The sequence below is a fragment of the Corvus kubaryi genome, unplaced genomic scaffold (assembly GCF_017639235.1).
Source record: "Corvus kubaryi isolate FWS band 111438036 unplaced genomic scaffold, C.kubaryi_AGA036_p1.0 37354, whole genome shotgun sequence".
Classification (NCBI taxonomy): domain Eukaryota; kingdom Metazoa; phylum Chordata; class Aves; order Passeriformes; family Corvidae; genus Corvus; species Corvus kubaryi.
Window position 1 is genome coordinate 870,282 of NW_024581116.1, and position 7,959 is coordinate 878,240.

Genomic DNA, 7,959 nt, shown 5'->3' on the forward strand with positions numbered 1-7,959 from the left:
GGGAAGGGAAGGGAAGGGAAGGGAAGGGAAGGGAAGGGAAGGGAAGGGAAGGGAAGGGAAGGGAAGGGAAGGGAAGGGAAGGGAAGGGAAGGAAAGGGAAGGGAAGGGAAGGGAAGGGAAGGGAAGGGAAGGGAAGGGAAGGAAAGGGAAGGAAAGGGAAGGAAAGGGAAGGGAAGGGAAGGAAAGGGAAGGAAAGGGAAGGAAAGGGAAGGAAAGGATTTCCAGGGGGAAATTCCAAGATGTGCTGAGTACACCAATAACTGGGTTATCCGCAGTTCTGCCTGTGCATGGCAAGCGAGGCTGAGTTGGCTGAGTTGGATATACAGCTCCTCCTGCCTTTGCCCAGCCTCAAATGATGATTCTGGATCCAAATCACAGGCATTTTCTCCCAAATGCAGAACACCAACCCTACTGCAGAGATTCCCACTGAGAACACAGCTAATGCCCACTGCTTTCCAGGCTAACTTCATGGAAGCACACCAAAGCCAGGGCTTCAGCAGTGTTTCTAGTCCAATTGGGTTTCCCTGGGTTATTCATTATTTTCAGAGGAAAATAAATCCTTTGGCCTGTGAAAATGCTGTGATGACTCTCAGCAGAGCTGTTCATTCATGGTCAAATGGGATATTTTAAGTAAGGGGGGAAGTGTTTGTCTTTTCTTCAAGTACACCACAAACTCTTCGTCTGTGTCAGGAGTGCAGAATTAAATCCTAATTAGAGGCTGTAAAAACGCAGTGAATCTGAGATGCCAGGAACAGATACATATTATCGTCCCTTTCATAGATCATATGAGCACTCTGGTGACATAATAAATAATCCACCCCAAGTTTTTAAAGGTAAAAACCAGCAAATCATTAATAATGTCTCTGGCACCATATATCAAACTGAAGCCTTCCTCTTACAGCTGATCCCCAGCTATTCCCAGCTGCCTTTTGGCATTGCTGCTTCCTGCCTTTGCACTGCTCATTCTTCCCATCTTTTCTGCTGCAGTATTCCTCTGCTTTGTCCACCTGTGTTTATTTCTGCTGTTCACTGAAGATCTGCAGGTATGAATAAGGCAAGAAAACACACATCTTACTCTTTAAACCCAACCTCAGGAGGTTTAAAACTTGCCTGGACAAGAAAAGACAGGCAGAAACTATTTTTCAGGGTAGAGAGAGGCACTGGATGATGATGTGGTAGTTTCACTTATTTCTGGCACTCCTGATCTATTTACACTGCTGTCTGTAGTTGTGGAGCACTTCCCTCCATGTCAATTTTGCTGTCTTGTCACCCTCTCTTTTTTGATCTTTTAAAATTTTTCTGTAATCCACTTAACCCATTTTACTGTCTCAGTCTGGCTCTCATTTCTGAAGGGCTGGGATACAATCTGCCGTTACTCGTTCATGCTTGGTGTACTGAGTTCTTCCAAGCTCATAGAATCATGGAATGGTTTGGGTTTGAAGGAACCTTCAAGACCATCCAGTTCCAACCCCCTGCCATGGCCAGGGACACCTCCCACCATCCCAGGTTGCTCCAAGCCCCATCCAACCTGGCCTTCGTCACCCCCAGGGATGGGGCAGCCACAGCTTCTCTGGGCACCCTGGGCCAGGGCCTCCCCACCCTCACAGGGAACAATTCCTTCCCGATATCCCATCTAACCCTGCCCTCTGGCAACTTAAAGTTATTTCCCCCTGCACGATATTTTAAGAAGTCTCACTGAAGACTTCTTAAGTTTCTGGGCTTCTTGGGATTGCCATCGTTGATATATCTCCATATGACTATTATATATAATCACAGGGATTATTCCAGTGTTGCCTCAGTCCAGCTGCCTGATTTCTCCTCAGGCCCATGGTGTGGGCTTTTAACTTTCCTCTCTTTAGGCATTGAGGGAAGGCTGTCCACACAGGTCTCACAGAGGAAGAGAGTGTGAATATGGAGACAGGGTTTTGCTGGGTTCCAGCACCTTGAAGATGAAGATCGAAATGCATCACCTTTTTCCTAGAAAAGATAAAAGCAACAGGGAACTCACCCCAGTGGCCGAACATCATATGTTATGCTTGGATTTTTTTTTTTTCCCCCAGATCTGGGAGTTACTGCAGCTGTAATATCATTCCTGGAAAAATACAATTCTCTGCCAGTGTTCTGGGATGCACTACTGGGATGCACTACTTAGTAAGGGTGAGATTTCTCCCTCTGTGAGTACCTCACTCACTATGTGAGTGCCTGCTCAGAGAAGCTGTGGCTGCCCCATCCCTGGAAATGTTCCAGGCCAGGTTGGATGGGGCTTGGAGCAACCTGGGATGGTGGAAGGTATCCCTGCCCATGGCAGGGGGTGGGGTGAGATGGCTTTTAAGGTCTCTTCCCACCCAAATCATTCTGGCATTCTATGACTTCTCTCCCTGATGCTCAGGGCAGGATTCACCTCACTTTACAGACAGCTCCAGTTTGTGGGCATGGGAAGTGAGGGCACCTGCAGCTGTCCCCACATGAACTTCCTGTTAAACACTGGTTACAGGGAGCAGGGGTGACTCGCTTGTCCTTACACGGGTATTGAGCACCACTTGAGATCCTCTCTGGTACCTGAGCTGCCACATGCAGAAGGCAAATTCACCCCATCAGTTTGACAAACATTCAGAAGAGTCTGCTGTGCACCACGTCCGTAACAACACAGCTGCCACTTGTACATGTGGCACCAATTTAATCCAAATCCATTCGTCTCTGGTACATTCCAGTGCAGCTCCTGGGGCTGAGGAGAGTCCAGAAGGGAAGGGAGGTGGGAGGGCTGCACACATTCATGGATGCAAGGCAGTGATGGAATGCTGGCATGGGTGCCAAAGGAGCTGGACTGCAGGGATTTGTATAGTCCTGAGGTGACACATGCCCTTACAGCTGGTAAGGATGAGGATTGCTTTGCTCTTTCCTTGCTGTGTCCACCTGTGAATGGGTGACTCCATCAGGGTGACAGGGTCTCCAGGAAGGCATGGTGAAGTTTCAGGTCATCACCCATCAACCCTCACCCAGCATTCCCCAAACTGGGAGGCAATTCCTCAGTCTTTAGATGAAACTTCAATTGTCTTTGTAGTGGTTCTTTTCTCCTCCTCTCCAGTGTTTCATTGCCACAGGAAAGTTGTAAAATCACAGAATATCCTGAGTTGGAAGGGACCCACTAGGAGCATCCAGTCCAGCTCCTGGCCCTGCACAGACACCCCAACAATCCCACCCTGTGCATCCCTGAGAGCGTTGTCCAAACACTCCTGGAGCTCTGGCAGCCTTGGGGCTGTGCCCATTCCCTGGGGAGGCTGTTCAGTGCCCCAGCACCCTCTGGGGGAAAAACCTTTTTCTGATATCCAACCTAACCCTCCCCTGACACAGCTCCAGCTGTTCCCTCAGGTCCTGCCCCATGTCACAATAGAGCAGAGGACAGTGCCCAGGAAGACAATTAGTGAGTCTGACTCTTCAAAACATTGGTGTTCTGGATTCCCTGAGTTTAACAAAGGCTCTGTGCTGTCCATCTCTCCTGGGATTTCAGTGCTGCAAACCTTTAGAGTAGTTAATTCCCACAAGGAAAAGTTTGCTGCCACCTACCCCCGGATGCACCAGTTGCTCTTTATTCCCATCGGTCCAGTCCTCACCACATAAAAATTTCAGGACATGTTTGGAGCTGCCTGAGTCTCAGCAGTGATGATCAGCGAGGAGCTTACTCACCCCTAAACCGTGCTGGGATTCACCAGCTCAGCATGTCCCTACCTGCTTAGCTTTGGGGATTGATCCAGAGGGTGCATGCAGGAGGTGCCAGCCTGCTCCTTGCACAAATCTGAGCAGCAGGAGGAAGGAACCTCTCGCCTTTTGAGCAGTTGGACCCTCTCTCCTCACTGCCAGGATGCCCTTGTTAAAATAGCTCCATGTGGAGCTTGAACCTACATTTTCTCTGTTACAGGAAAGGGCACTAAACCATAGGTACTCTGCACTGGTTCTCTGTCATTAAACTATCCAATGGTGTGTGGCAAGGATTGGATATTTCGGCAGTCAGGACATTGCCATGGAAGACCATGTTATCCCCTTGGATAAGTAATGCCAAGAAAAACACCTTCCAGATGGGACATCTTGAGACCACTCAAGAGTTCAGTTCCCTGCTTATACCCTGACAGAAAGACACTGGTGGGACTTGAGAAAACATTTCTGTGTCTGTTTTTGCTGACTGTGTGTGGCATAGCCTGCTCGGAGAACACTGAGCAGAGGCTTAGATGGGATATTGGGAAGAAATTCTTCCCTGTGAGGGTGGTGAGAAGCTCGAGGTGCCCAGAGAAGCTGTGACTGCCCCATCCCTGGAAGTGTTTCAGGCCAGGTTAAACAAAGCCTGGGATAGTGGAAGGTGTCCCTGCTCATGGAAAAAGATGATATTTAAGGTTCCTTGAAACCCAAACCATTCCATGATTCTATGATGATCAAGGCCTATGAATATGTTGGCTGCAGAAATACAAGCCTCTAGGCAGTGGTATTGTTTCAAATTCCTCTCCAGGTTTGTATATTCATGCCAGACCAAAATGGATCTTCCTCTCTCTATGGATCATGCCTACAAACTAATAAGAGACATCCAGCTCATGGAATTGTCTCTTGAGATCCTGAGGGTTGGGAAACTGTAAAAGTCGTCCCATCTTAGCACCAACTGCAGATGTAATTAGCATAGGTCTGAATTCTAATTCTTGATTATTAATTCAACTGATCCAAATCCACCCTTTTCATTCTCCACAAGCTGGTCTGCTCCCACATGGCAAAAACCAAGAGCAGGGTTATTAAACCACTCCTGATTTGGAAAAGAGACTCAGACTCCTGTACTTGCTCATGCTTCCAGAATCCTGTTTGGGGGTGGATGCTCTGTTCCTCTCCTTTTCTTCCATGGCTGTGGGTTGTGGGTTCTCCCCTTGTGCCTTCCCTGGCAGGGAGCAGCCCAGAGCCCAAGAGGGACATTGGATTCCTGTCATATTGCTGGGAAAAGGTCAGTGTCTGCCAGGATCACCAGACAGGAAGAGATAGGGAGGAGAAACAGGAAAGTGAGAGAAGGGAGGGGGACAGGGGGCTCATTTTTTTCCCATCTTCTGTCCTTCCTCTCCAGCAGAGCCCTCCCACACGTGATGTGAATCCAGGGTGCGGCCAGAGATGCACAATCCTCTTTCCTTGCTCAGGGATGTTACAGGAAGGTGAAACCTGATGAGATTAGATGTGGTCCCTTGCTGGGACTGGCTGACAGCTTCAGGAGACATCTGATGTAATCAAATCCTTGCAGTTCAGTGTGGGCAGCGGCCGTGGGAGATAATAAATATCTCTCACATGTGAGAGGTGCATTCTTCTCCTCAGTTCTCCTTCCCTCCCAGCACACATTGCTGTGGTGGGGTGACTTTGCCAGAGTCCTCACTAGCTTGGTCTTCCTTAAGTTCTCTTATTTATTAAGTGCATCCCCATGGCTGAAAACTAAGTTTCTACATTACTGCTCAGAAAACTAAGTTACTACACTAGTAACTTCCAAAATTTTACACTCTTGATGTAGATTTTTATTCTTGGGATGGGATTTTCAGGCGTGCAACATGGTTCCAGGTCTGAATGAAACATTTTTCACCTCTGGGACAAGCACTATGAGTCTGTCCTCAGGTTACTCCTTAGTGTCCTTCTATTCCCTGCCCATGGCAGGGGGTCAGACCTGGATGATCTTTAAGCCCCCTTCCAACCATTCTATGATCCTATGGTTCTATTTTTACTCTCCAGGTTTCTTGGGAAACCAGGTAAAATACAGCATGCTAGGACTCATGGGTGTTTGTCCTCAAGTTTAGGTTTGGGACGAGGTGGGAGACCGAGGAAGAGATCAAGGCTTCTGCCATAAAATATAATCTGGGTTATCAGAAACACGGGGATAATTTTATTAACAGGAAACCCCTCATTCTTCAAATCATTGCAGATTTTAATGTGAAATCTCTGTTCCCTTTCTGCTCCATTATGTGACTGGGTTTAGCAGCCCAAACCAACCACACATGTCCGATGTCACCATAAAGATCAAGGAAGGACTTAAAACTCCCTAAATACACCTTAGCTGGTGCATGGGGTCAGCAAGGGTGGTGCAGCCCCCAAGGTGAGACAGCAGAAGGGTCCTGTCTTTCCTCAAGACAACTTGGTGCATTATCCTACCCTGGATATCCAGCCATGGCTGCTCCATCCCTGAAACAGTCGCAGGCCAGGTTGGACGGGGCTTGGAGCTACCTGGGATAGTGGAAGGTGTCCCTGCCCATGGCAGGGGGTGGAACTGGATGGTTCCTCCCAACCCAAAGCATTCCGTGACTCCGTGAATTCCTGCAGGGATTGCAGCACTGGGCTGTGCCTGCCCTCCCTGAGGTTTGATGAATCAGGTGTATGATGCAAGGAGGGGCAGCCAGGGAGGCACTGCAGCCCAGGACAGACAGAGGGAGAGCCAAACCTGGCTGCATTCCTTGCCTGCTCCTGACTTCTTAAGGAGGGTGAGTCCTGCTGCTCACTGAGATTCTCAAGAGCAGGAGTTGGTTCCTTGGACTCCAGTAAAGTTCCTACTCTGGATGACTGGGGAAGAAATTGATGCTTGAAAAAGAAATACATAAATTTGAATATTTAGTAACTAACAAATCATTCTTCAAATGTTTTAGTGCACAACAAAGAGGTTTTTGTGTGTGGCAGAGACTTACCCATGCCATTCATGAAACTTAACATGGAATCAGCCTTGGGTGGCTGGGGTTGCTGTGATGGAGAGGAGAGGCACTGCTCTGGGATGGCAGCAGGAAGGATGGTGTTTGTTTGATGTGCCTCAGTCCTACGGCCTTCTCTGCAAGGGGATCAGGAGGGCCAGCACAGGAGCCAAAGTAGCCACTGCCCTAAAGCTGGACTGCCCCAGGGACCAGGGAGAACTCCCAGGTCGGGACTGGTGCAGGGGGAGGATTTCTGTGCTGGAACAGACTAATTAGGCACCACAGGGAAGCATTTCCATCCGCTTAGGAAGCATTGTCCTGACCTTGCTCCTACGCCCACTCCCTCTCTGTCACAGGCCTGAAAGAGCCTCGCTCAGCTCTTTTAAAACTGGAAAATGAGCCCCAGCACCATCCTTTATGCAAGAGCTGAAAGGTTAATACGTGTCACCTCTGTCGGCCAGGACTCTGCAATAGCAAAGCCCTTTCTACTGAAGAAAAAAAACCACCAGCCTGTCACAGCCTGACCTTTCCACCCTCACACTCCAGCCGCACTTTCACACCACAGGGTTGAGAATAAACACATCCTTTTCCAAACAGGGCTGGATCCTCTCAGCTGCAGCAAAATGTGAATACTTGCAAACAATGCAGGTGGCTCTTAGGTAGGGGTTTTCCTGTGGATTGCAGGGATAAGCAAGCATCAAGCTCCTGGAATTAGAAAGGTCAGCAGGGATGCTTCCTGTTGGAGCTGCACGAACCCTGGTGCTCGGATCAGAGGGCAGGGAGTTAAAATTAGAAGCGGCCGTGGGGTTGCAGAGGTCACTCCTTGAGCATGACAAGGTGATGGGGTCTGTGGTTTGGAGGCATGAGAAAATAAACATCTCCAGCCTTAGTATTTTCTAGAGGATCACAGAAAATACCTCTTCTTCTGTCTTTAGCACAAGGTTTGGAATATCAGGATTTCCTCCCTAAATAATCGCTCTCTTTCCCTGGCATGTAGAGGATGTGTACACACCTAGCTGACCACACCAAAAAAGTAACTGGAATAATTGGGGAATCCCCAGTTGAGTCATTTCCTAGAAAGTCTGTGTTGGATGGACACAGCTCAGGAGATGTCTTGGTGCTTGGCATGTTTTTGGGATATAAAAGACGTGGTCATTCACCATTCAGAAGTGCAGAATGAGCCCCTCTCTCTGCTGAGTATATCCTGCAACTCTGGGAAAATTTTTCACCAAAAGCAGGGCAGCTCCAACAGAAGAGATGGAGAGAAATCCCACAG

At 48.5% G+C, this 7,959-nt stretch overlaps 1 long non-coding RNA gene across 1 annotated transcript in view; it reads left to right on the forward strand.

The window, feature by feature from the left end:
- The window catches only part of LOC121666924, a 1,329-nt gene extending 752 nt beyond the window's left edge, over window positions 1–577 (forward strand). The window contains exon 2 of the long non-coding RNA XR_006016842.1: window positions 276–577. This is a non-coding gene — a long non-coding RNA (uncharacterized LOC121666924). The remainder of the gene's footprint in view (window positions 1–275) is intronic.
- Window positions 578–7,959: the final 7,382 nt, after the last annotated feature.